The 26416-nt window shown below is 47.9% G+C and overlaps 1 protein-coding gene across 2 annotated transcripts in view; it reads right to left on the bottom strand.

Annotated features, from left to right (window-relative positions):
• Positions 1 to 25463, bottom strand: part of LIMA1 (LIM domain and actin binding 1) — a 120281-nt gene extending 94818 nt beyond the window's left edge. The window contains exon 1 of one of the 2 annotated variants that reach the window (XM_068267272.1): positions 25338 to 25463. The gene's annotated coding sequence lies outside the window, so the exon portion shown is untranslated. The remainder of the gene's footprint in view (positions 1 to 25337) is intronic. The other variant, XM_068267274.1, reaches the window with a different exon arrangement.
• Between the last annotated feature and the right edge of the window lie 953 nt (positions 25464 to 26416).

Raw genomic sequence — 26416 nt, 5'->3', positions numbered from 1 at the left:
TAGATTTCTAATGATAAACTGCTGTGTTTGCTGTATAGTGAAGAAATTCATCAAAATCTGCTTGAATTCCAACTGAATAGGAAGTCACGAGATCTTGCTCTTAGAAGTCTGCAAAGGTTAGCCTGTGCACCACAAGAAGGTGCAGCGCTGGTCACATGATCGGCAAATTCATTTTAATTTTTTTTTTTAACTATTACACCCCCCACTTCTCCCAAATCCTCTGTAGGACAATATATTCTGCTTACTCTCCATCCTTCCCACTGCAAGACAGTGCACTTTCCCTCTCCATAGGACAGTACATTCTACTCAGCTGAAAGCTATACTGTTTTGTCTGTACATATGTACAGGATAATACAAATATAGGTCAGCTCTCCTCTTTAGTGTATAACAGTCATCTGAGTGGTACAATCAGTCAAAGCCAATGTACCATTCTATACACTTCTGGATGCATATGTCTTGATAAAGAGACCCGTGATGGAAACACTGGATTTAAACAGGATAACATTCACTTTTTCTGGTGAAGAGAAGTTCTGACATTTATTTGGATCGCCCTGCAGTAACTGGTGATGTCATCCAGCAGTGTCTCAGCACTCTCCACTCCCTCACCATAAGGTGCGATTAGTCCCTTCCTGTATCTATGTATGTATACATCATACTGGGAATACATCACCTGACAATTGTTATTTTATGCAAATCTATAATGTGCATGTGGCTTTAAAAAAATGTTCACACAGCCAAGCTATTAGCCAAGGTCACTATGCAGGTGGAGCTAATAGAAGAAGGTGTCCTATCTGAATTTCGATCGATTTCCCAATTGTTCCTTTGATCAATTCCCATAGAAGTGAAGGGACAATCGATTCGAAAAATCTATTAAAAATGAGATCAGCATGGGGGGGGGGGGGGGGGGGTGCCTCAGAAAACTCATGCAGAAAACTGATAGAAAAGTGTAGATACAGCCTGAATTTCCTAGCAGATGTGCATAGACCTGCTTCCTAACCTTTAACAAGCATCTCCTGCTCTATGGTCAGAAGAGGGGAAGGGGGGGGGGGGTTCAGCAGGAAGGGATCCCAATGGCAGACGCTACACACCAACCAATCAAGATGCAAATCAATGGATTATTAAAGTGGTAGAGAAATGTGTTGGGAGTCACTTTTTTCCTTACAGCTGACTGTTACCTGAAATAATCATGCACAGTTTTGTTTTTAAAGTCTACCTTATCTACATAGCTTAGTTATGTACAGCTATAAAGCTCAGAGGTTCTCCAATAGATACAAGGTATGTGGAGATAAGGAATGATTCTGCAGCCATATAAATCAATGCCAAGCCTTGACACACCTTTAAAACTTCTATAAAGCAAAGTTACTTCCCCAGGCGATCCCAGCAAGAGTGAATGTAAAAACTCCCAGCCATTCCAGTTATCTGAGCAGTGCAGCTCTTACATACGCAAAGCATGCCTAGCAATAATATTTTCCAAAAATCCCCTCATTGTCACTGTAAAAATTTCAGGGATTTTATTGTAGATGTTTGCCAGCTTCTGCTTTGTATACAGACTCCGGTATAGGTCAATGTGTATGCTGACAGACTGATGCCTATTACAATCTCCTAATGGGTTCCCTGTTCTGTAATGTGAACTACACAAACTCCTGCATCCTTACAGCCCAGGGGTGTCAAACTCAAATACTAAGTGGGCCGAAATTGAAAACTGGGACCAAGACGTAGGCCAACCTCAATGTTAAGTGGCCATCTCCCTCTCTTGTAAGGTTCCTTGGTGTCTAATGCCGTCCTCCCTCCCCTATACAGTTCCCCGATGTCTAGTACTCCCCCACTCCCTCCTTTCATATGGCGTCCCAGTGATCCAGGGCTTCACCTCCATTATAGCTTCCCTGGTGGTCTAGAGTGGGCCAAACAAAGCAAAAATGGTGAAACCACTAGCGGGCCAAATTTGAGGGCTCTGTGGGCCACAGTTTGACATGTAGTTTATAGCTAGTGGTGTAGCAATAGGGGATGCAGAGGATGTGACAACACAGGGGCCCAGGACTAGAGTATCCTGCAAGGAGCCCTCCTTCAAACGCTTTATTAATTGATTATTGGTGCTATGCTGGTAATATTCACTACTATTTATGCTTTGATTAGTGGTCATTAACAAACTGCTCCCCTACTCTGCTTAAACCTGACTTTCAGCTGTCCTTAGATTTTGGTGCTCTTTAATGATATATAGCTTGGGGAGGCCCAATGTGAAACTTGCACTTGGGCCTATTGCTCCTTAGCTACGCCACTCCTTGGAGCTGTGAATGTCTTGCAATACACCTCTGGAAACCCTACACTCAAGGAATGCCTAATTTACACTCAGCCTATAATGGCTATGGTGCAGAGGCTCTAAAGCCCCATACTCACGGGGGACGGCCGTCGCCGCAACCGCGTGGCACGCGCATGTTGCGGCGACAGTTCGCCCGTGTGTATGAAGCGCGCGCCCCGAACCGTCGCCCGTCGGAGCTGTCGCCAGGCGATTGACATGTTCAATCGCCGGCTACAGCCGTCGCCGCAACCTCGCCGGAACTGTCGCTAGCCCCGCATGTGTATGCGGGCTAGCGACAGCTACCCACAGACAGTACACGGAGCATCCGGCGGGGGGGAGGAACCTCGGCGACAGCTTCCGCCGCATCGCTAATCCCTCTGCTGCCGTGTGTATGCAGAGGGACTTGGCGACGAGCTGTCGCCGAACTGTCTCCGAACTGTCGCGCACACGCTCCCGTGTGCAGCGACAGCTACAATTGTCCCCCCCTGAGTACTTAGCTTAAAAGAAGCACAGTGGCATTTAAGAGAGCAGGAATTTCAAGTCTGGGAAGTCCCTCAATAAATGCTGCAACCAAAGATGAAGAAGAAGGTAAGGTACATTTTGAAAATTGTAATTCACTGAACACATCACCTTTGAGGAAGCCTGCAGTCAAAAGGCACAACACAACTCAGTTTCTTTGTTGTTTAAAGAGACTCTGAAGAGAGAATAAATCTCGCTTCAGAGCTCATAGTTAGCAGGGGCATGTGTGCCCCTGCTAAACCGCCGCTATCCCGCGGCTAAACGGGGGTCCCTTCACCCCCAAGCCCACCCTTGCAAAATCAACGACCAACTTGGTCGCAAATTTTGCTCTTCCTGGAGGCAGGGCTAATGGCTGCAGCCCTGCCTCCAGTCGCGTCTATCAGCGGCGCATCGCCGCCTCTCCCCCGCCCCTCTCAGTGAAGGAAGACTGAGAGGGGCGGGGGAGAGGCGGAGGTACGCGTCTGATAGACGCGCGGGAGGCAGGGCTGCGGCGGTTAGCCCTGCCCCAATGCGGAAGCGCTCCGCTGCATGGAGGGGATTTGGGGGGGGGGGGGGATCAGGAAACCCCGTTAAGCCGCGGGATAGCGGCGTTTTAGCAGGGGCACACATGCCCCTGCTATCTATGAGGTCTGAAGCGAGATTTATTCTCGCTTCAGACTCTCTTTAAGTGCTTCAGAAAACATGACTGCATTTGATCCAGTGGGTTGAAGAGCTCAAATAAGCCCTTTTTCATAGATAAATGAAGTATTTTAACTTTTCCAGTACTGGAAAACAATATGAAACTCTTTGCTACTAATGCTGTATTTCTTAGCTGTACTACACAAACAGTTTATTATATCACAAGTTTATTTTCGCTTCAGGTTTGCTTGAAGCAGAGATTATCTGACGTCTATCAAACTGAATCCTTTGAAAACCGAGAACAGGAAAGAATGAAACTATGCTGTGGTTTAGAATCCTATGTACTGAACTGGTCTATATCCCTAAGTCCATCAATTGCCCCACCTCCTGGTATACCTGGAATTTGTCAATTGCGGACGAGTGTTTGTGGTGAGTGTGTGGTGAGATGTTGGGACCGATACGAGAGGGAGTTCCCTTTTCATGTAGCCAAAGCTGATATACCTGTTTTTTTAATTTATGTTTTTCTTAGTATATTGGCATTTTTAAATTAGGCTCCTGCACATTGGAATTGTTGGACATGAATACAGAGCAGAGACACACTAACCTGAAGACTAAACCAGACAAACTTGTCACACCCTGTAACCACAAGTACTCTCCTCATGATTGCTGCCCTAATTCCAGCAGCATTTGTCACCTCTGCAATGTATGCCTTCCAGAATGCTCCACTGCTGCTGGGAGGTCGCAGGACAGACATCACAAGCATACAGCCAAGGAAAAGGCCAAAATACCAATGAAAGGATGGATTGCAAATGCTAAAGCCACAGAAACACTTATTAGGAAGTTGCCAAATCTAAAAGGTGCCGGTACACTTATTTAAAAGTATCAATGAACAGATGGAAGATCCAGGTAGATTGGGGGCACAAGCAGCAGTAGGATCGATGGCCCATAGTGTTGTACTGCATTGAACAAGAAACGCTGCAGTTCAATCGAGTTACAATAGATTTCCTTCTAGAATCTGTAGAAAAACAATGTGCAGCATGTGGGGGGATATCTACCTCTTTCAGAGAGGAAGCAATGGTTTTGCCACATAAGGAAATGGCAATCTGTAAACCCGGAAACAATCCTACCGCCAGGGAGGTTAAAAGTCCATCAAACTGCAGCATTGCAATGGATTGATCAGTGGGCTGTCATTCTGCCGCTGCTGTTGACTCACCCCCAATTGACTTTTCGGTACAGACTGATCAAGTGATTTGACCGATTTCAGTGAATCTATTAGGCCACCCCCCACTGAATCGATTTATAGCCGATTCGATCAGAGCAATCAAATCATCCGGATATCGATGGCAAAAATCAATTACTGTGCGGCCTGCTTAACACTTTTTTAAATACACTAACCTTTCTCATAGGCATTCCCCTTTTATATTCATTTGCAAGACTGAAGAAGAAAGAATGAAAGCAGCTAAAGATACATCACAAAGGCCAATTCAGCAGCCAGGAAGGCCTGTCCAGCCTCAGAAAGGGCACTTTGTAGACAGAAAAGAAAGGGAAACACAAAAAGGAAGAAAGATCTGAACGGTAAATAATATGCTGAAGTATTCAGCAGCCCGACTGACAGGGAGACTATAAAGAGCAAATACCTCTAAGCCAGCATCTGTGTCATTCATACTTTAAATAAACAAAATACTTCCACATATAACACCAATGCACCACAGCATACAAACTGCAATTATGAAAGACTGCTTATGGGGAGCCAAGAATTTGCAGAGTGTCCTAATGAATGAATAAAAGAAAAAAAAAAAGTTACATCCCAATTTCCTACTGTAGAGAACATGTCATTCATGCAGGTAAGATTATTCACAGATGGAGGTATATCAAAATCGCCAATCTGTTCATAGGAAGACACACCTACTTTATAAAAGGTTAGTCTACAATAGTAGACTTGTCTCTCAAATGACCGTGGTCTGCACAGGTCTGACATCAGGCCCTTTCTCAGAAGCAGCAAATTAGGGCACCTGCGGCTAATGGACAATTTGGGTGCCACTATAGGCGCTAATGCAAATATCAGCTAATGGGCACCACAAGTACAGTCCTGGCCAAAAGTTTTGAGACTGTCAAAAATATTAGTTTTCACAAAGTTTGCTGCTAAACTGCTTTTAGGTCTCTGTTTCAGTTGTTTATGTGATGTACTGAAATATAAATTACTAGCCAACCCGCGTCGTAGCATACGCCGCATCTATCTAATAGAGTACGTGCCTCAACCTTGAAGCAAGAAGAAGTAGGCTTTCCATGAGAAAATGTATGCGTGCTCAAACACCAAGTTTAACCCTAGCAAGTCTGGCTTTGCAAATACGGCCTAATTGGCTATTCATGAGGCAATGCTCATGTAAATATGCATTTGCTTTCGCATGCCAAACTATGCAGAGTCAAAAAACCAATACTGCAAAGTGCTCTCTCGCTGCCTGGGAACCACAGCGGCACCCCGGAGTGGGAGGCTGGGTTGCGCAGCCGGCCCCCCCCCCCCCAAGAGTGGCCAGCGCTGGGGAGAGCCGTCCGCACCCATCTCCTAATATTAAAAACAGCCACTTACCTTAACGTCCATTGGGTTCTGCTACTTGCGCATTAATTTTCTCATGGAAAGCATTTTGTGCAGTTTGTATCCTTTGGAGGCAGGTGGTGGATGGCTTGCTCCGGTGGTGTGAACCCTGGAGTGAGTGCGCCTGTCCTCCCCCCCCCCCCCCCCCCCTCTGGAGTGCTGTATGTGAGCCAGCCCTGAGCTCTAAAGCTCGGGGTGACCCATGCTTCTCTCCTTTCTCATGTGGTGCCCCCAAATTAATGCGCATGTAGCAGAACGCAATGGACGTTAAGGTAAGTGCCTGTTTTTAATATTGGGAGGTGTGTGCAGACGGCTCTCCCCGGCACTGGCCACACTTGGGGGGGTCGTCCACGCCACCCAGCCTCCCCCTCCGGGGTGCCGCTGTGGTTTCCAGGCAGTGAGAGAGCCTGGGACCCTGCGGTCCCCCCAGTTGTATAAAAAGGGGGCATTGGGAATCCTCCCCATGGCGCTCCTGGAGGCCTGGAGCACACCAAAAACTGCTAGCAGATCCGTAAAATGCTAGCAGATTTTGAAACGCTTTTTCTTATTTTTCTGTAGCATTTCACCTAGCATTTTGCGGTTTTGTAAAGCGTTTTTGGTGTAGTAGATTTCATATATTGTTACAGTAAAGCGGTTACTGAACAGCTTCTGTAACAAAAACGCCTGCAAAACCGCTCTGAACTGCCGTTTTTCAGAGCGGTTTGCGTTTTCCTATACTTAACATTGAGGCAGAAACGCCTCCGCAATCCAAAATCTGCAGCAGCCCGGGAGTATGTGTTTCAGCAAAACGCCTCCCGCTCTGGTGTGCACCAGCCCATTGAAATACATAACCCAAGCGTATCCGCAGCCGCAAGTGGATCGCAAAACGCTGCCGAACCGCTCTGGTGTGCACTAAGCCGGATAGTGCTAATGTAGCATGTAGCAGGGTGACTGCTTTGTGGTATTGGTTTGTGCATGCATTTTCATGAGCATTGCCTCATGAATAGCCAATTAGGCCAGATTTGCAATGTCAGACTTGCTAGGGTAAGGCCTCTTTTCCATGGACTGTGAATAGGCAGTGAAATGGCTCTCAAACTCTCGTAACTGCTCGCTGCCGCCTGGTAACTGCTCGCTGCCGCCTGGTAACTGCTCGCTGCCGCCTGGTAACTGCTCGCTGCCGCCTGGTAACTGCTCGCTGCCGCCTGGTAACTGCTCGCTGCCGCCTGGTAACTGCTCGCTGCCGCCTGGTAACTGCTCGCTGCCGCCTGGTAACTGCTCGCTGCCGCCTGGTAACTGCTCGCTGCCGCCTGGTAACTGCTCGCTGCCGCCTGGTAACTGCTCGCTGCCGCCTGGTAACTGCTCGCTGCCGCCTGGTAACTGCTCGCTGCCGCCTGGTAACTGCTCGCTGCCGCCTGGTAACTGCTCGCTGCCGCCTGGTAACTGCTCGCTGCCGCCTGGTAACTGCTCGCTGCCGCCTGGTAACTGCTCGCTGCCGCCTGGTAACTGCTCGCTGCCGCCTGGTAACTGCTCGCTGCCGCCTGGTAACTGCTCGCTGCCGCCTGGTAACTGCTCGCTGCCGCCTGGTAACTGCTCGCTGCCGCCTGGTAACTGCTCGCTGCCGCCTGGTAACTGCTCGCTGCCGCCTGGTAACTGCTCGCTGCCGCCTGGTAACTGCTCGCTGCCGCCTGGTAACTGCTCGCTGCCGCCTGGTAACTGCTCGCTGCCGCCTGGTAACTGCTCGCTGCCGCCTGGTAACTGCTCGCTGCCGCCTGGTAACTGCTCGCTGCCGCCTGGTAACTGCTTGTTGCTGCCTGGTATCTGCTCACTGCTGCCTGGTAACTGCTTGCTGAGCACACAGCTCAACAGTCCGTGGAAAAGAGGCCTTAAACTTGGTGTTTGATCACGCATAAATTTTCTCATGCAAAGTACTTCTTCTTCTTGTTTGAAGGTTGAGGCACTTAGTCTATTATATATATAGATAAGCACTACATATGTTTCAAAGGCTTTTATTGACAATTACATGAGATTTATGCAAAGAGTCAGTATTTGCAGTATTGACCATTGTTTTTCAGGACTTCTGCAATTTGATTGGGCATGCACTCAATCAACTTCTGGGCCAAAGACTGATAGCAACCCATTCTTTCATAATCACTTATTTGAGTTTCTCAGAATTAATTGGTTTTTGTTTGTCCACCCGCCTCTTGAGGAATGACCACAAGTTCTCAATGGGATTAACATCTGGGGAGTTTCCAGGCCATGGACCCCAAATTTCAACATTTTGGTCCCTGGGCCACTTAGTTATCACTTTTGCCTGATGACACTGTGCTCCATCGTGCTGGAGAATGCATTGTTCTTCCAACAATCCAACAACAGTTTGGTGAAGAAGTTGCTGTTGGAGGTTAAGGTTAGGCGTCAGGAAGGGTAGGTTTTAGGGTTAGGCTTTGGAGGGGGAGGGGTCCATGAAATAGTAGAGTTAGGTTTAGCTGTAGAAAAAATATTGGTAACATTTACCAATGTTTTTCTATCGTCATTACCCCTGTAAATATTTGTTTTCATTTGGCGCCAAATTCCCAACAGTATTAATCGTATCAGCTTCACACCACACCTATTTTTCCTTGTGCCTCTACTTCAAGCAGGCCCTTTCTCTACAGCAGTCCACAGAGTTCAAAAAACCCTTTGTGGACAGTTAATGTTTCCCCACTGGGTTCTACCACGGAGACTCTTCCTGCTTCCTCCATAGGGACAGCAAAATATATCTGCATATGCAAGAATGGAGAATTGTCACTTGACCCTATAATAAAAGATAATATTGGCCAGCAAATGTGTGTACAAAGCAATCTACAAGCGTAAAGGTGGCCATACATCAGGCGTCTTGGCAGCCAATCGACCATCCAAGAATGGATTTCGGAATGGAAATTGGTCACATGGTCGATCGCACATGCCGCAAGATGTCGGGCCAAATTTGGTTGGTCTGGTGTGCGGCGGTCGATTCCGTGTGTGCATTTATACGTTACCTGTCCTGTTGCAGCCTCCGCACGATGTCCCGTAACCTCCGGGCAGCTATCTGTACATGTTACTGGCGCCTAGCATCTGACGTCAGACGCTATGCGCCAGTAGCGTGTACGACACGGAGGTTACGGACACCGCGACAGGACAGGCAATGTATAAATGCACACAAAGGGGGGACCATTTATACATTGGGGCAGCGGTGGTGCATATTCCCTGAAGATTTCATGCTGAAATCAGATGGAAATCGGCCTGTAGTGTATGGGCAGAATCAACAAAAAGACAAAATGTATCTCTAAACAGATTCAATTAGAGATACATTTGTCTCTGTTGAATCTGCCTATAATCGCTAGGTCTATGGGCACCTTAAAGGTGCGTAAACACACGCACGACAGCAGCCAACGACGGGTCGTCGGCACCTCCAGCTGGGCGGGTTTTCAGCAGACTGTAGTGGGTGTGTACGCACTGTCGGCAGACTGATAAGGCTGTTCCTGAACGATCCACCCGTCGGCTGCTGTCGTGCGTGTGTACGCACCTTAGGGCTTTGTTCCTACCAACAATTAGATTACCCATAAAATAAACAGGCATTTAGAGCTCGTTCACACTATAGGAACTTTTTTTTTTTTTCTAAGCGCTGGTGATTTTTAAGAATCGCCCCTGAAATCGCTTACACCAAGCACTTACAAAAACGAATCAAAAAACCTCCAACGCGAACGTTAACGCAATCGGAACGCAATGTGAACAAGGCCTTAGAAAACAAACATTCTGTATGCTAGTATATGTACATTCTTTCATAAATATTTACAAGCAACTTCAATATTCAGGTTACATTTATGCATTTCTACTGTAAAGTGAGTCATCTGTGGTTTCAAAATATGCCTGGGGTGAATAATCTGAAGTCAAAAAATATATTCCATACCTTCTATTCAAAAGCACAAATGTGCATGTTTGTGTGCCTGTTTTCCTGTCTCACTGTAGGCTACCACAATAAATCTATAAATTATGAGTACTACAATTACGGTATCCTGCTTTAAGAGTACAGAACTTGCGGTATCTAAGGTCAGATGGTTCATATAGGGACATACACGTCTATTATTGATTGGCCACTTGCAAAGGTATCAGTACGGTACATATAAGCTGTGCCAGCACGGTGGCATAGTGGTTAGCGCTCTTGCCTTGCAGGTTCAAATCCCAGCCTGGTCAACATTGCAAGGAGTTTGTATGTACTCCGTGTCTGCATAGGTTTCTCCTGGGCACTCTGGTTTCCTACCACATCCCAAAACATTCAGATAGGTCAATTGGCTTCCCCCTAAATTGGACCTAGACTAAGATATATACACAACACAATACATACATACATAGACTATGGTAGGGATTAGATTGTGAGCCCCTCTGAGGGACAGTTAAGTGACAAAACAATATATACTGTGCAGCGCAGCGTAACATGTCGGTACTATATAAATTAAAAAAAAAAAAAAAAAAAATTAATAATAATACCACTCCAGAGTTCCAAGGCAGTTTCCACCACACTTGGCAGTGGATACATGCTATTATATGGCAACGCATCCACCACTGACTAAACAAGTTTTACAGGCCAGACTAGTGCATTACAGAAACACATGTGAATGGGTCCATGCTTTCCCATACTTACAAAAAAAAAAAAATCACAGGTCCAACCTGCATGTCCCTAAGAGCTCATCTACACCTAATCGCAAACGTTTTTTAAAACTGCTAGTCCTATTGTACCCTATGGCAGTGTTCTCACTGCCGCGATCGCGGGCATTTTGCGATTATCGATAATCGCAAACGCGTTCACTGCAGCGGTATGCCAGAGATTCTGGAGTGATCGCGATTAGCATGTATAGAACCGCTAATCGCGATCACTCCTAAAACACTAAGTTGTCCAGCGATTTTTCCAAGTTAGGGCCCTTTTCCACTAGCAATTGCTTGTGCTAAACGCTAGTGATTGCGATTCAGCAAGTCCCTCTTTTTTTTCCCGCAATTGCGATTTTGCTATGCAATGCATAGCAAAATAAAAGGGAAAAAAAAAAAATCGCTCCCAGGCTTTGGTAAAAAAAAATCGAATCGCTGTAGTGGAAAATACATACCGTGATTCCCATGTTATTTAGCAAACCTTAGCGATTTAAAAATCCCTAGCGATTTGCGATTCAGCATCGCAAACGCTGCAAGTGGAAAAGGGGCCATAAATCGCAGAAAAAAAAAATCATCCGCTGAAATCACTAGCGTTTAGCAATTTTAGATGTGAACGAGGCCTTAGTGGTAACAGGCCGTGCAAGGGGTTTCACCTGTAGGGCAACACATAGAATAGGCCCAAGCCATTCAAAGCAGCTGACAGTGAAGAGGCTGCTGATGATGGAGACCAGGCCTAAGGCCCCGTTCACATCTGAGCAGGAATAACGCGATTCCTGCTCACCGCAAACCGATAGTTTTTAAAAGGCATAGCAAATGTTATCCAATGGCAGCGTTCTCACTGCCGTGATTGCGGGTGTTTTGTGATTAGCGATAATCGCAAACGTTGCCTCAAGCATTTTGGTGGCGATTGAGCGATCGCGATTAGCATGTATAGAACCGCTAATCGTGATCGCTCCCAAAACGCTACTGTGTCCTGTGATTTTTCTACGTTAATCACAGAAAAAACAATCCCGCAAAACGCTAGCGGTAATAGTTAGCGTTTTGCGATTTTATATGTGAACGGGGCCTAAGGCTTCTTTGCATGCTTGCCAGGCAGTTCAGCGGCTGGTTGGCAGAGTTTGCAACCTCACACGTGTCAGGGCTTGATGATTGAAGTGGTGCGGTAAATCAGCCAAAAGTATAAAAAATAAATAATAAAAATTGGGGTTTAAACACAGCCACGCTCAGATGTAACTCAATGTAATGGCCACCTATGCCAATTGCTAGCAAGTGCCCGACTGGTGCAGTGGAGCAGCTGACAGGCAGCGGATTCACCACTTTCTGCCTCCAACGCGAAAGATTCTTCAGGGAGGGTTCGCACTAAGGGTGCATACACACATCAGACCATAGTCTTTGGAAAATGAAAGATCACAGACCAGTTTTACCCCCCTTCCATGTAGTATGAGAGCCATACCTACACAGTATATTCTATGGAGCTGAACTCCCCATCAGACAGAAATCTTTGCAAGATGCTGAACACATTCAAAAGATCTGTTCTTCCTGCAAAAGATCTGTTCTTCCTGCAAAAGATCTGTTCTTCCTGCAAAAGATCTGTTCTTCCTGCAAAAGATCTGTTCTTCCTGCAAAAGATCTGTTCTTCCTGCAAAAGATCTGTTCTTCCTGCAAAAGATCTGTTCTTCCTGCAAAAGATCTGTTCTTCCTGCAAAAGATCTGTTCTTCCTGCAAAATGCATTCATAGTCTATGATATCTGCAGATCATCATACACACCTTGTTTAACAGACATTCGTCTGCAGATCAGATCCACCTGGATTGATCTTCAGATCTGCAGATGATTGTCTAAACTAGTGTTGGGCGAACAGTGTTCGCCACTGTTCGGGTTCTGCAGAACATCACCCTGTTCGGGTGATGTTCGAGTTCGGCCGAACACCTGACGGTGCTCGGCCAAACCGTTCGGCCATATGGCCGAACTAAGAGCGCATGGCCGAACGTTCCCCGAACGTTCGGCTAGCGCTGTGATTGGCCGAACGGGTCACGTGGTTCGGACCCGAACGCGCTCTGATTGGCCGAACTGTCACGTGGTTCGGGTAAATAAATACCCGAACCACGTCATATCTCCGCCATTTGTCTGTGGGTTTAGCTTTGGGTAGGCAGGCAGGGTAGTTCGCGCTCCAGCCACGCTAGCCAGGGTCCCCCCCAGTCATTGTGTGTCACTGCTGGGAACAGTAGTACACCGCTCGTTCAGCCACACTATATAGCATTCTGTGTACTGTTCTGTGTCTGCTGGGAACAGTGGTACACCGCTCGTTCAGCCACACTATATAGCATTCTGTGTACTGTTCTGTGTCTGCTGGGAACAGTGGTACACCGCTCGTTCAGCCACACTATATAGCATTCTGTGTACTGTTCTGTGTCTGCTGGGAACAGTAGTACACCGCTCGTTCAGCCACACTATATAGCATTCTGTGTACTGTTCTGTGTCTGCTGGGAACAGTAGTACACCGCTCGTTCAGCCACACTATATAGCATTCTGTGTACTGTTCTGTGTCTGCTGGGAACAGTAGTACACCGCTCGTTCAGCCACACTATATAGCATTCTGTGTACTGTTCTGTGTCTGCTGGGAATAGTGGTACACCGCTCGTTCAGCCACACTATATAGCATTCTGTGTACTGTTCTGTGTCTGCTGGGAACAGTAGTACACCGCTCGTTCAGCCACACTATATAGCATTCTGTGTACTGTTCTGTGTCTGCTGGGAACAGTAGTACACCGCTCGTTCAGCCACACTATATAGCATTCTGTGTACTGTTCTGTGTCTGCTGGGAACAGTACTACACCGCTCGTTCAGCCACACTATATAGCATTCTGTGTACTGTTCTGTGTCTGCTGGGAACAGTAGTACACCGCTCGTTCAGCCACACTATATAGCATTCTGTGTACTGTTCTGTGTCTGCTGGGAATAGTGGTACACCGCTCGTTCAGCCACACTATATAGCATTCTGTGTACTGTTCTGTGTCTGCTGGGAACAGTAGTACACCGCTCGTTCAGCCACACTATATAGCATTCTGTGTACTGTTCTGTGTCTGCTGGGAACAGTAGTACACCGCTCGTTCAGCCACACTATATAGCATTCTGTGTACTGTTCTGTGTCTGCTGGGAACAGTAGTACACCGCTCGTTCAGCCACACTATATAGCATTCTGTGTACTGTTCTGTGTCTGCTGGGAACAGTAGTACACCGCTCGTTCAGCCACACTATATAGCATTCTGTGTACTGTTCTGTGTCTGCTGGGAACAGTAGTACACCGCTCGTTCAGCCACACTATATAGCATTCTGTGTACTGTTCTGTGTCTGCTGGGAATAGTGGTACACCGCTCGTTCAGCCACACTATATAGCATTCTGTGTACTGTTCTGTGTCTGCTGGGAACAGTAGTACACCGCTCGTTCAGCCACACTATATAGCATTCTGTGTACTGTTCTGTGTCTGCTGGGAACAGTAGTACACCGCTCGTTCAGCCACACTATATAGCATTCTGTGTACTGTTCTGTGTCTGCTGGGAACAGTAGTACACCGCTCGTTCAGCCACACTATATAGCATTCTGTGTACTGTTCTGTGTCTGCTGGGAACAGTAGTACACCGCTCGTTCAGCCACACTATATAGCATTCTGTGTACTGTTCTGTGTCTGCTGGGAATAGTGGTACACCGCTCGTTCAGCCACACTATATAGCATTCTGTGTACTGTTCTGTGTCTGCTGGGAATAGTGGTACACCGCTCGTTCGCCACTGTATAGCATTGTGCTCTGTGTCGCTGCTGGGAATAGTGGTACACCGCTCACCCGTCACTGTATAGCATTGTGCTCTGTGTCGCTGCTGGGAATAGTGGTACACCGCTCACCCGTCACTGTATAGCATTGTGCTCTGTGTCGCTGCTGGGAATAGTGGTACTGTATAGCATTTCTGTACTGCCACTGTACTGCTGCCAGTCAGCGTGTACTGTAAGGATAAGTGAAATGAGGAAGAAATCCGGTGAAAGAGGGAGGGGCAAGGGAAGAGGTGTTTCCCCCGACGGTTCACGTACAGGCCACAGGGGAGCACCCAAGAAAACCCACTCAATACCGCCCATGTTGTCCAGGACAACAACCCTCACAAATCCAAAAGAACAGGACCAGATAATTACTTGGATGACCTCTCAAGCGTCCAGCAGTGGGTTAAGCAGCACCAGCACATCACGCACGAGGTCCGAGTCCTCAGCCAGTTACAAGGAGCCAGTGGGCACAAAGCTGACACAACCGGCAGCGACACCACGCACACAACTGCCAGATAACCAGTCCGATGAATTACCTCAGGACACAATGGGGTATTCGCAGGAGCTATTCCCAGCCCAACAAACTTCCACCTTTCAAAGGTCAATGGAGGAACAGCCAGAAATGTTGTGCCTGGATTCACAACCGTTAACTGTGGGAAATGCACCGCGCACTGAAATACAAGGCGAGTCCGAAGAGGACTCGGAAACCCAAATCCCAGAGCAATTTGGGCAGGAGGGGTTGCAATTGCAGGAGGTCGGCCGACAAGATCTGGAAGACGACGTTGGAGTGTGCTGCGCAGAGGTTGTTGTGGGGAGCTCTACTCCACGGCGGTGGCCCACAATGACATATGACGAGTTTGAGGAGATGGAAGAGGAGGGTATGGACAATGTGGACAGAGACCCAGATTTTGTTTGTGAACGAGAACATCGCCGTCGTAGCAGCAGCACAGATGAGTCTGTTGAAGAACACACTGCTGCACGAGTTCGCCTTGTGCCACAAGGTAGGCGGCGCGCAATTTCAGGCACCACAAGCGTGGAAGTTCAAGTGAGAGGCAAAAGAGGAGCAAACAGAAATCGCCAGCAAGGAGGCAGGTGCTCCAAAGTCTGGGCTTTCTTTGAAGACTGCACTGAGGATGTTACCATGGCGATTTGCAAGGTGTGCAAGACCCGCCTGAGCAGGGGGAAAAATATTAACAACCTCTCCACCACCAGCATGAGCCGTCACATGCTATCCAAACATCCCACTCTTTGGGCAAACGCGTCAGGACAGGGTACCAGAAACAACACTGCCTCCCTTGGGTTCACCAGACTCACCACCAGACCCGCCTCAGCAGCAGCAGTAGCCCAGCCATTGCGTGGTTCACAACATTCACAAACATCAGACGACGCTGACACTGTCACTTTCCGGAGTAGTGCTCTTGAGGTCTCCCAGTGTTCATCAAACACAACAACCAACAGCCCTTCCGTGTGCAGCGCTACGGTTCAGTTGTCTGTGTCGGAGATGTTTGAGCGCAAGAGGAAATTGCCAGCAAATGACCCCCGGGCCGTGGCAGTAACAGCCAGCATAGCCAAGCTTCTGGCCTGCGAAATGCTGCCATATCGATTGGTGGAGACAAACAGCTTCAAGGGCATGATGTCAGTGGCCATCCCACGTTACGTGGTTCCCAGCCGCTACCACTTTGCACGCTCTGCAGTGCCTGAGTTGCATGAGCACGTGGTCAGCAAAATAACCCGAAGCTTGAAGAATGCCGTTGCCTGCAAGGTTCACCTCACCACTGACACCTGGACGAGTGCGTTCGGCCAGGGTCGATACATCTCCCTTACCGCGCACTGGGTGAACCTTGTGGAGCCTGGCAGCGATTCCTCACCTGCTACGGCACGGGTGTTGCCCACGCCACAAACAGCTGCACCGCCGTCCCTCCCACTGGATAACAGCAGCACCTACCTCTCTGACTCCTTCTCCTCCAACGCATCTCAAAGCTGTACCTCATCCGGAAACGCTAACCCAGCAGCAGTAGGATCGTGGAAGCAGTGCAGCACAGCTGTTGGCATGCGTCAGCAAGCGTTGCTGAAGCTAATCTGCCTTGGGGATAAGCAGCACACAGGGGAGGAAATTTGGAGGGGAATAAAGGAACAGACGGATTTGTGGCTGGCACCGCTGGACCTGAAACCGGGCATGGTTGTGTGTGATAATGGGAGTAATCTCATTCGCGCTTTAAGGTTGGCTAAGCTGACACACATCCCTTGCCTGGCGCACGTGATGAACCTAGTAGTTCAGCGGTTCCTGAGGACATACCCAGGCGTGCCCGATCTGCTGTTGAAGGTGCGTCGAGTGTCCAAACATTGTAGAAATTCCAGTACTGCTTCGGGGGCACTCGCCAAGATGCAGGAGCGCTTCAATCTCCCCCACCATCGCTTGCTGTGTGATGTCCCTACGCGCTGGAATTCTACGCTGCACATGCTAGCCCGCTTTTGCGAGCAGAAGAGTGCAGTGGTCCAGTACATGACGGCGCAGTACCGAGGCGCATCCGGCCAGCTGCCAAGCTTCTGTGGATCCGATTGGGCCAACATGTTGGACCTCTGCCAAGTCCTCCAAAATTTTGAGCAATCCACGTTGCTTGTGAGCAGTGACAACTCTTCAGTCAGCATTACCATACCACTGCTGTGTTTACTGAAGAGGTCGATGTTAAAAATCAAGGAAACAGCTGTCATGATGCAACTGGGGGAATCTGAAGGAGAAAACGATCAGCGTGATGGTACCAACATCAGGCCATCCGCCTCAGGGAACGCTGGCCCCAGCAGCTATGACGAAGAAGAGGAGGAGGAACAGCTGGAGTTGGAGCAGGAATTTCATGCCACCACTGACGAGGGCCAGAGCGGTGCACGTTGGACTTCCACAATTCAACGCGAATGGTCAGCAGAAGCAGACCAGGAGGAAGGTGACGACTATGATGCATCACAACAACTATCACAACGCTCACAAGAGGATGATGAGGATTCTGGTAGGACTCTGGCACACATGGCTCAATTCATGCTAGACTGCATTGAACGTGACCCACGCATTGTGCGCATTCTGGACAACACCAATTACTGGGTTTATACCCTTCTGGATCCACGGTACAAACACAATGTTCCAAAACTGCTTGAAGAAAGAGTCAGACAGGTCAAAATGGAAGAATACCAGCAGGCCCTTGTGGAGACTTTAGAGAGGAGATTGACATCCTCCCCCTCCTCTAGCCAGTTGTACGCAGACAGACTGACTTCCGCAAACCCAGGACGACCAGGAGGGCAGCAAACAACGCAAGCCGCAGCTAGTACCCAAAAGGGAATGGTATCGGCAGTGTCCTTGGAGTGGGAAAATTTTCTGACACCCATGCAGCCGCAGCCCACTGAACAGCAAGCGTGCAGATCCACCTCCAACACCGATCGCCTGGAGAAGATGGTCAAGGACTACATGTCAGATGGCGTAGCTGTGTCGAACCATCCATCTGCACCCTTCAACTATTGGGTATCGAAGCTAGACACCTGGCACGAACTGGCAATGTACGCAATAGAGGTGCTGGCTTGCCCGGCAGCCAGCGTTATGTCGGAACGCTGTTTCAGTGCTGCCGGAGGCATCGTCACAGATCGGCGTATCCGCCTCTCTACAGAAAATGCAGACCGTCTGACTCAAATTAAAATGAATCAATCCTGGATTGGAAATGACTACGCAACACTCCAGGACCCCAACCAAGTAACATGACCAATGAACATCTGGGATGGTGTTGCGTTTCCGGGCCCTGTTTATTGAACCTCTCATCTGTATTACATTTATGACTGCATGGCGGCAAAAAGCATTGCTGCTATATCCGCACGCTTTTTGTCCACATGCAAGGCCTGGGTTGTTGTGTCTCACAAAGCGTGGCCTTCTCCTCCTGCGCCTGCTCCTGTTCCATCACGTCTGCTGCTGCTGGGTTAGCGTTGCCGCGTGGTCCCTGTTTATTGAACCACTTATCTTTATTACATTTATGACTGCATGGCGGTACAAAGCATGCTATCCGCACGCTTCTTGCCCTCATGCAAGGCCTGGGTTGTTGTGTCTCACAAAGCGTGGCCTTCTCCTCCTGCGCCTGCTCCTGTTCCATCACGTCTGCTGCTGCTGGGTTAGCGTTGCCGCGTGGTCCCTGTTTATTGAACCACTTATCTTTATTACATTTATGACTGCATGGCGGTACAAAGCATGCTATCCGCACGCTTCTTGCCCTCATGCAAGGCCTGGGTTGTTGTGTCTCACAAAGCGTGGCCTTCTCCTCCTGCGCCTGCTCCTGTTCCATCACGTCTGCTGCTGCTGGGTTAGCGTTGCCGCGTGGTCCCTGTTTATTGAACCACTTATCTTTATTACATTTATGACTGCATGGCGGTACAAAGCCTGCTATCCGCACGCTTCTTGCCCTCATGCAAGGCCGGGGTTGTTGTGTCTCACAAAGCGTGGCCTTCTTCTCCTCCTGCGCCACCCTCCTCCTGTTCCATCACGTGTGCTGCTGCTGGGTTAGCGTTACCGGTCCCTTTTCCTGGAACCTCTTATATGTATTACATTTATGACTGCATGCCGACAAAAAACATGTTACCTGTGCAAAGAAAACAGACATTTCCCGCATTTAAAAGACAGTTTTCCCTTTGAAACTTTAAAATCGATTTTCTCAAAAACTATAAGCTCTTTTTGCTAATTTTTTTTTCCTCTTGTACCCACTCCCAAGGTGCACATACCCTGTAAATTTGGGGTATGTAGCATGCAAGGAGGCTTTACAAACCACAAAAGTTCGGGTCCCCATTGACTTCCATTATGTTCGGAGTTCGGGTCGAACACCCGAACATCGCGGCCATGTTCGGCCTGTTCGGCCCGAACCCGAACATCTAGATGTTCGCCCAACACTAGTCTAAACTGCAGATGAATGCCTGTTAAACAAGGTGTGTATGAGGATCTGCAGATATCAGACTACGAATGCATTTTGCAGGAGCAGATCTTTTGAATGTGTTCAGCATCTTTGTGTGCAGCATCTTGCAAGATTTCTATCTGATGGGGAGTTCAGCTCCATAGAATAGACTGTGTAGGTATGGCTCTCATACTACATGGAAGGGGGTAAAATTGGTCTGTGATCTTTCATTTTCCAAAGACTATGGTCTGATGTGTGTATGCACCTTTAGTCATTGTAAAATGCCAGCAGTTTTCCACAGGCAAATTTTTCCTTTTGAAATGCACGTTTTTTGCATGCGTAAGCCTGCAGTCAGCTGACAGTAACTGCCTGTTAGCAATAGGAATTGCATTTGGTGTGTGGAAAAGTAGTGCAAGCAAAACATTTTCTCCCCACATGCAGAAAATTAACTGGGTAACGCGTCCGTTAACAGTGGAAGTGATGCATACTTTCATTCTACTCGAATTTGTGATTAAAATGAGGCTTAATTGCCTCAGCTGTGCGGCTGGGAGAAAGGGGGTTACTTCCCCACAAGTCCGCTGACTTCTATGCGTTCCAAACGTCTTGCACGCGTCCTATTGGACGCATTAAGACTCACTACGCGCACTTCCTCCTTCAAGCCGGAAGGAGGAAGTGCGCGGTAGTGAGTCTTGCATCGCGTCCAATAGGACGTGTGCAAGACGTTTAGAACGCATAGAAGACAGCGGACTTGTGGGTAAGTAACCCCCTTTCTCCCAGCCACACAGCTAAGGCAATTAAGCCTCATTTTAATCACAGATTTGAGTAGTGAACTACTCGTGAGCCCATCACTGCTTGCAGATAGAGCACTAGTAAGGCTAGGGACCAACGACAAGAACTTTGCAGGCAAAAAAAATCGCCAACAATTTCCTGAATGGTGGAAGTGCCATGATTTCCGGAGCAGTCATGAATTGGCTCTGTAGCCACTGATGCGATTGCTCCCAATATGCTGCAGGCAGCGATTTGTGATCACTCGGCGATCGCAATGCTTAGGGTACCACTAGCACATTGCTTTGCAGAATGCCGGCAAGCTCTGCAAAAATCACTCCCAAGCCGAAGGATGCGTTCACATCATACGCGCTTCCGTGCGCATTTGAAGCGCGTATGACGTGTCACACGCAAGGACAGCAGAAGGGCATAGACTGCACAGCAGTACGATGCGCTTGCATACTGCTGCATGCATTTTGCCCACAAGCACAGAGCTGATCCATTTACTGGCAAATCAGCAGCGCAGTAGGTAGTGGCGCAGATGGCGTGCGATCGTACGGCCATCTGCGCTGCATAGATGTGAATGAGGCCTAAGAATGGAGCCAAGCTCTGCATCACAGCCGGGTGACTTGCAGCCGTGCTCAGACGCGACATGTCCCCGGTCTCTGCCCCGCTTGACAGATCTGGTGTTAATAGCGCTGCAATTCAGGTGGCCTACTGGAGACTAAAGAGCACAGCAAGCGCACATTTCAGCCTCTGAAAGGCCTAATACTTCTCAGCCAATGACCTGAAACAAGTATGCACATAAACACTTCTGAATTCCTCTTACTATCTTAATCTGCATGCCTGATACAGGTCATTAACCCAGAGAACACTAAAACCAGGGGGCCTACATTGGTATTCCTCAACACTATTACAGAATATAGCCAACAAACCCCCCCCCCCCCCCCCCCCCAAACACTGAAACATCAGAAATGCCGATAATGTGAATGAAAGTCTTAATGCCATTAACTTATGTTTTTAATAAGAGACCAAGCGTAAAAAAATTGCTGTTTTTACATTGAAATCCTCTTCAGCATTAATGCCAGAGCTGAAACGTCGCATCTCCACGGCACAACAAGGTTTTAACCCCCCAAAATCCCGGGGCAAAAATCCACGACTTTCCAAGTGGTGGATTTTGCTGCCCGGGGGAGGCAGAGCTTTCAGCTGTTCGCGTCAATCTGCGCTGATCCCCGCCTCTCTCAGTGAAAGAAGGAAGAGGCGGGGAGAGGCGGCAATCAGCGCATATTGACGCAAGTAGAGGAGCCCCAAATCTTGCCCCGGGCATTTCGTGGTGATTAAAGGGAACCTTCACTGAGAGGGATATAGAGGTTTCCTTTTAAACAATACCAGTTGCCTGGTAGCCCAGCTAATCTCTTTAGCTGCAGTAGAGGTTGAATCACACACCTGAAACAAGCATGCAGCTAATCCAGTCTGACTTCAGTCAGAACACCTGATCTGCATGCTTGTTGAGGGGCTGTGGCTAAGGGTCCGTTTCCACTATCGCGAATCTGCATGCGTTTCCTGCATGCAGATTCGCACAGCCAATACAAGTGGACGGGCCTGTTTCCACTTGTCAGTTTTCCTGAGCGTTTTTTCTGTGCAGGATTTTTCTGCACGGCAGAGCCCTCAGAATTCGCCTGCGTGTTGAATGCATGCGAATCGCCGCTAATGTATTTAATAGGGAAATCGCCTGTGGCTTTGGTATGCGAATTTTCATGCAAATTCGCCTGCAAATTCGCATGGAAATCAATGGAAATGCACACCGGCACTGCCATGGTTAAATTTGCATACAGCGTCATTCATGCGAATTTTCATGCGAATTTAGACGAAAATTCGGATGGGATCAGCCACGCAACGCACACAAACGTTAAGTTAACAGTAGCTGCATGCTTGTTTCAAAGGGAAAAAAAATAAAAAAAAATAAAAATAATTGTACAGAACCAGGTGGCCCCTCCCCTTACATCACAGCTATCCCCAGGGGTGGAGAGGCCAGCAATTAGGGATAGGTGCAGCAACTAGCCTACCAGTCGTCTTCCCCTCTGCAGACACCCCTGAGCATACATTTTAAATCGGCGCTGGTAGACTTGGGTGCAGGATACAGCCGGTATATGGCTGATCCTGCTTCTGCACAAGTCCGGGCCGTATTAATTACTATTCCCCCTCCAGGCCGCCATGGATAGTGGGGTAATGATTTAATTCGGCTTACAGCTATAGCTGGAGGCCGAATTATTGCGTTTTATCAAGCAACCTCGGTTCAGTCTTCTGACGGCGCCGACGTTACTCACTGAGCGCTGCTCAGTTTTGATTCCCTTTATAGTCTATGGTGACGCCGGCTGCGCCCAAATCTAGCAGCGCCGAAGAGCACTGCTCCGAACCCTGGCATTCAGGGGTCCACAACACACCCTCTCACGGTTCCTTACCACATCACTCATGAAACACACAGTTCCCAGTTTATAAATGGGAACGTTTGTTAACCACCTGAGCATACCGCTCATTTGGTTAACAAACGTTCCCATTTATAAACTGGGAACTGACACGGTTTTGGGCATGCCGCTCGCTAGCCTCAGGAGTCCTCCATGCTTAATTTATTTGATCAAATAGCACTAGGCTAGCTAGTATAGGTAGCCGGCACCCCCGATCACCCCCAATCCAGCCGTTTATACATTACCCAGCCTGGCTCCAGCGACCGGGGCAGCCTCCCCGCACAACTCTGGTCTCTCCATGGGGAGGATCGGGTTTGTGCATGACGTAGGCGACGTCATAATGTCATGTACGACCCTCCCCATAGAGAATACCAGAGCTGTGCGGGGAGGCTGCGCTGATCGCTGGAGCCAGGCTGGGTAATGTATAAACGGCTGGATCAGGGGGTGCCGGTGTAGTGAAAATTTTTGCTACCTATCATATTTTGCAACTTGCCATAGAGGACAGTGTATGACTGTGTAGGCGTGGCTCCTCTCTGTTAACACGCCTGTAATTTTTTGCAACCACAGATCCCATTGAGCTAGAAGGGGGATTGTTCCCTCCAGGGGGGGTTATTTGTTGAGCAAGAGGGGGGATTGTTCCCTCCAGGGGGGGTTATTAGTTGAGCAAGAGGGGGGATTGTTTCCTCGGGGGGTGGGGGGTTATTAGTTGAGGAAGAGGGGGGATTGTTCCCTCCAGGGGGGGTTATTAGTTGAGCAACAGGGGGGATTGTTCCCTCCAGGGGGGGTTATTAGTTGAGCAAGAGGGGGGATTGATCCCTGGGGGGGGGGGGGGGGTTATTAGTTGAGCAAGAGGGGGGATTGTTCCCTCCAGGGGGGGTTATTAGTTGAGCAAGAGGGGGGATTGTTCCCTCCAGGGGGGGTTATTAGTTGAGCAAGAGGGGAGGGTTCTGTGTGAGAATAGGGTTTGGTTGGGTTGCATTTTCTGATACAGATAGGTTAAAGTCAATGGCTAGGTTGCACTTTCTGATAGCTATACGTATAAATAAGTGCAACCGGTTGCAAAATCTGATAAAGTTGCAAAAAATTTCACCACACCGGCTACCTATACTAGCTAGCCTAGTGCTAGCTAAAGCTTTTGCAGCCATTTGATCAAATAAATTAAGCATGTGGACACAAACTAGCAAAACCTCCTGAGCGGCGTAACGCTCAGGAGGTTAAATAAGCCCAAAAAAGTGAAATATGTACAGAACAATAAATAAGCTAATTAAAAAAAAGGAAGCGACAGAAATCCAGTGTTGTATGCTTAATCCAGTGTTGTGTTGCTTAAATTGTTGGTGAAACCTTCATTTCTTACGGGAACAGTTGAACTACAGTATATAGTGTCCCTTATGGCAGGCTGGAAGCTCTCCATTACAGTGCAGATAGCAATGATATGACAAGAAGCAGGTGCATGCAGGAAGGATACTATCAGGTTACCTGTCCTAAGAAAGGCTTGGCTGGTTCTAATTGGACAGCAGCCTTATCCGATACTGCAGTACAGCTCTCCCTACTCTACCATGAGCCAAGCCCGGCAGGTAATAAGGAAAAGCATTTCAATATGGAAAAAGCACAGTAATGCTATAGATTTATCTTTGTTATCTGCATTTCAGAGAAATAGCACTGCGACATTACTAAACGATCTTCAAGAAACCGAAAGTCCTCAAAAAGCGCTGCAGACCTTTGGCACGAGCACCCAGTCACGCCATACACAGATCCTTCCTGAGACCACACACTGGTTTAAAATGTCAAACAATTCCAAAATCACAGTAATCAGGTGTTATAGCAAACCACACATTTTCCTTCAACCAGTCTGCCTGGTTACGATAATCAGATTAGTGTTTCCGGATGTTAAGCACTAACAGCTTGAAAAACTATACAAATATGCCAGAAAATGATCCAGTGAAAAAGTGCCAGGAGTTTCCACCATGATAATTGCTGCAATTACACAATTACAGATGCGGTCTGTAATTGTACTTCAGTTTTTGGTTTCGTTCAGTTTACAAAAAAAAAAAAAACTAAAGATATTAAAATTAATGCTGTGTAAACACGATTTAAGTTCCAGGTAATATGAGAGGAAGTTGTACATGTCCAAACTGCTCCTGATCGATAAAGGGATCGATTTTCCAATGATAACTTAACAAGATCAATCTCTTTATCGGATCAGACATGTCGATAACAATCTGATTCCCATCAATGGGACAGGAAATTTAACTGTGTATACCTAGCATGAGGCTGATCTGAAACTATGCATGGAAATAACCAGATCCAGGAGAAGATGATTAACGAAGAGCTTAATTAATCAAACTGTCAGTTAATTACCCTCTCACTCCAGAATCTGATTAGCCCAATGCATACTTGTTCAGCCACCAGTCATTCTGGTTTCTTGCATAAAAATAAGAACCTACAGGAAAGTCAAATGACTGCCTTGTCTCCAAGTACAACAGGAGACTTTCATAAATGATTCCCATACATCCAGACCTAGGACGGCTGTAGATTCACAGCACCATGTTCTGTTCTAGCTAATGAAGGATTACAGCAGTGATAATCAACGCAGGAAATTCCCCAGGAGTATAATCTGCCCAGCAGGGCATGCACCATCCTTTCCCAGGCAGAGGCTCAGGGACTGCCTGCTGGGAATGTCAGTCTCTCCATCCAGGTCAGCAGCAGATCCCCCCGCACTCACCGCTGTGTCCGCTGTGCACCGATCCTCCGGAAGACGTGCTGCTGCTCCCCGACTTCACCTTACACTGCTGAGCCACCCCCGCACCTGCCGCAGCCCCGCACAGCACCTGCACTGCCAGCCCACACCGCGACGTCACCCGGCCTGGGAGCGCCTGATATAAAGAAGCGTATAAAGAGCAGCGCCACCTACAGGAGGACAGGGAGAAGCACTGGAGTCCTCACTGACATGGAAGGAGGAAGCGTGGATACGATCAATGCTCTGGCATAGCTGCTCTCTACCGTTCTGCAATTTGAGGGGCAGTCTGTGTTTGGGAACCAAATCTCTCTGTCCTTTTTTCTTACTCATTTAATTCAATGCTGATGTACAAAATTGTTCTAGGATTATTACATAGCTCCCAACTGTCCCTCTTTGGGAGCCCTGTCCCTCTTTCCTCCTCATTTGTCCTGTCCCTCTTTCAGGATTTTGTTCCGGTTTCTTTGTAGATATATATATATTTCTTTACTAAAAATGGTGTTTAATTGACTCTAAACGTTATTCCCATCATTTTAAATTGACATATTACTAATTTTAAAATGTTAATATGAAGAAAAATGAACCAGGATAGAAAGGACCAGTATGGTTTGAATTAAATATTATATAAAACAACATAATTTTCTTATGAAATCTTGACTAGGGGTGTGATGGGGCGTGATCAGAGGTGTGATGGGGCGTGATCAGGGGTGTGGCAGGGGCATGGCTTAAGTTTCCCTCATTCTTATATCAAAAAGTTGGGAGGTATGATATTAGTTGTGAAAACAGGGCTGGCTCACACTTGGGCGCTTTTCAGCGCTTTGCCGGCGATCAGCAAAGTGCTGTTGCTAATGTATCCCTATGGGATCATTCTCACTGCAGCGTTTGCGATCTACATACAATCTTATTCAGTGGCGTAGCTAAGGAGCTGTGGGCCCCGATGCAAGTTTTACAATGGGGCCCCCCCCAAGCACTCTATACATAACAACTGATACGGCGCACCAAAACCTGCCAATGGCAACTAGTGTCAGAGGTGCAATAGGGGACGGGGAACAGTTTGTTAATGATTA

This window comes from Hyperolius riggenbachi, chromosome 2 (genome assembly GCF_040937935.1).
Source record: "Hyperolius riggenbachi isolate aHypRig1 chromosome 2, aHypRig1.pri, whole genome shotgun sequence".
Lineage (NCBI taxonomy): Eukaryota > Metazoa > Chordata > Amphibia > Anura > Hyperoliidae > Hyperolius > Hyperolius riggenbachi.
This window is presented reverse-complemented; position numbering and strand designations above follow the sequence as displayed.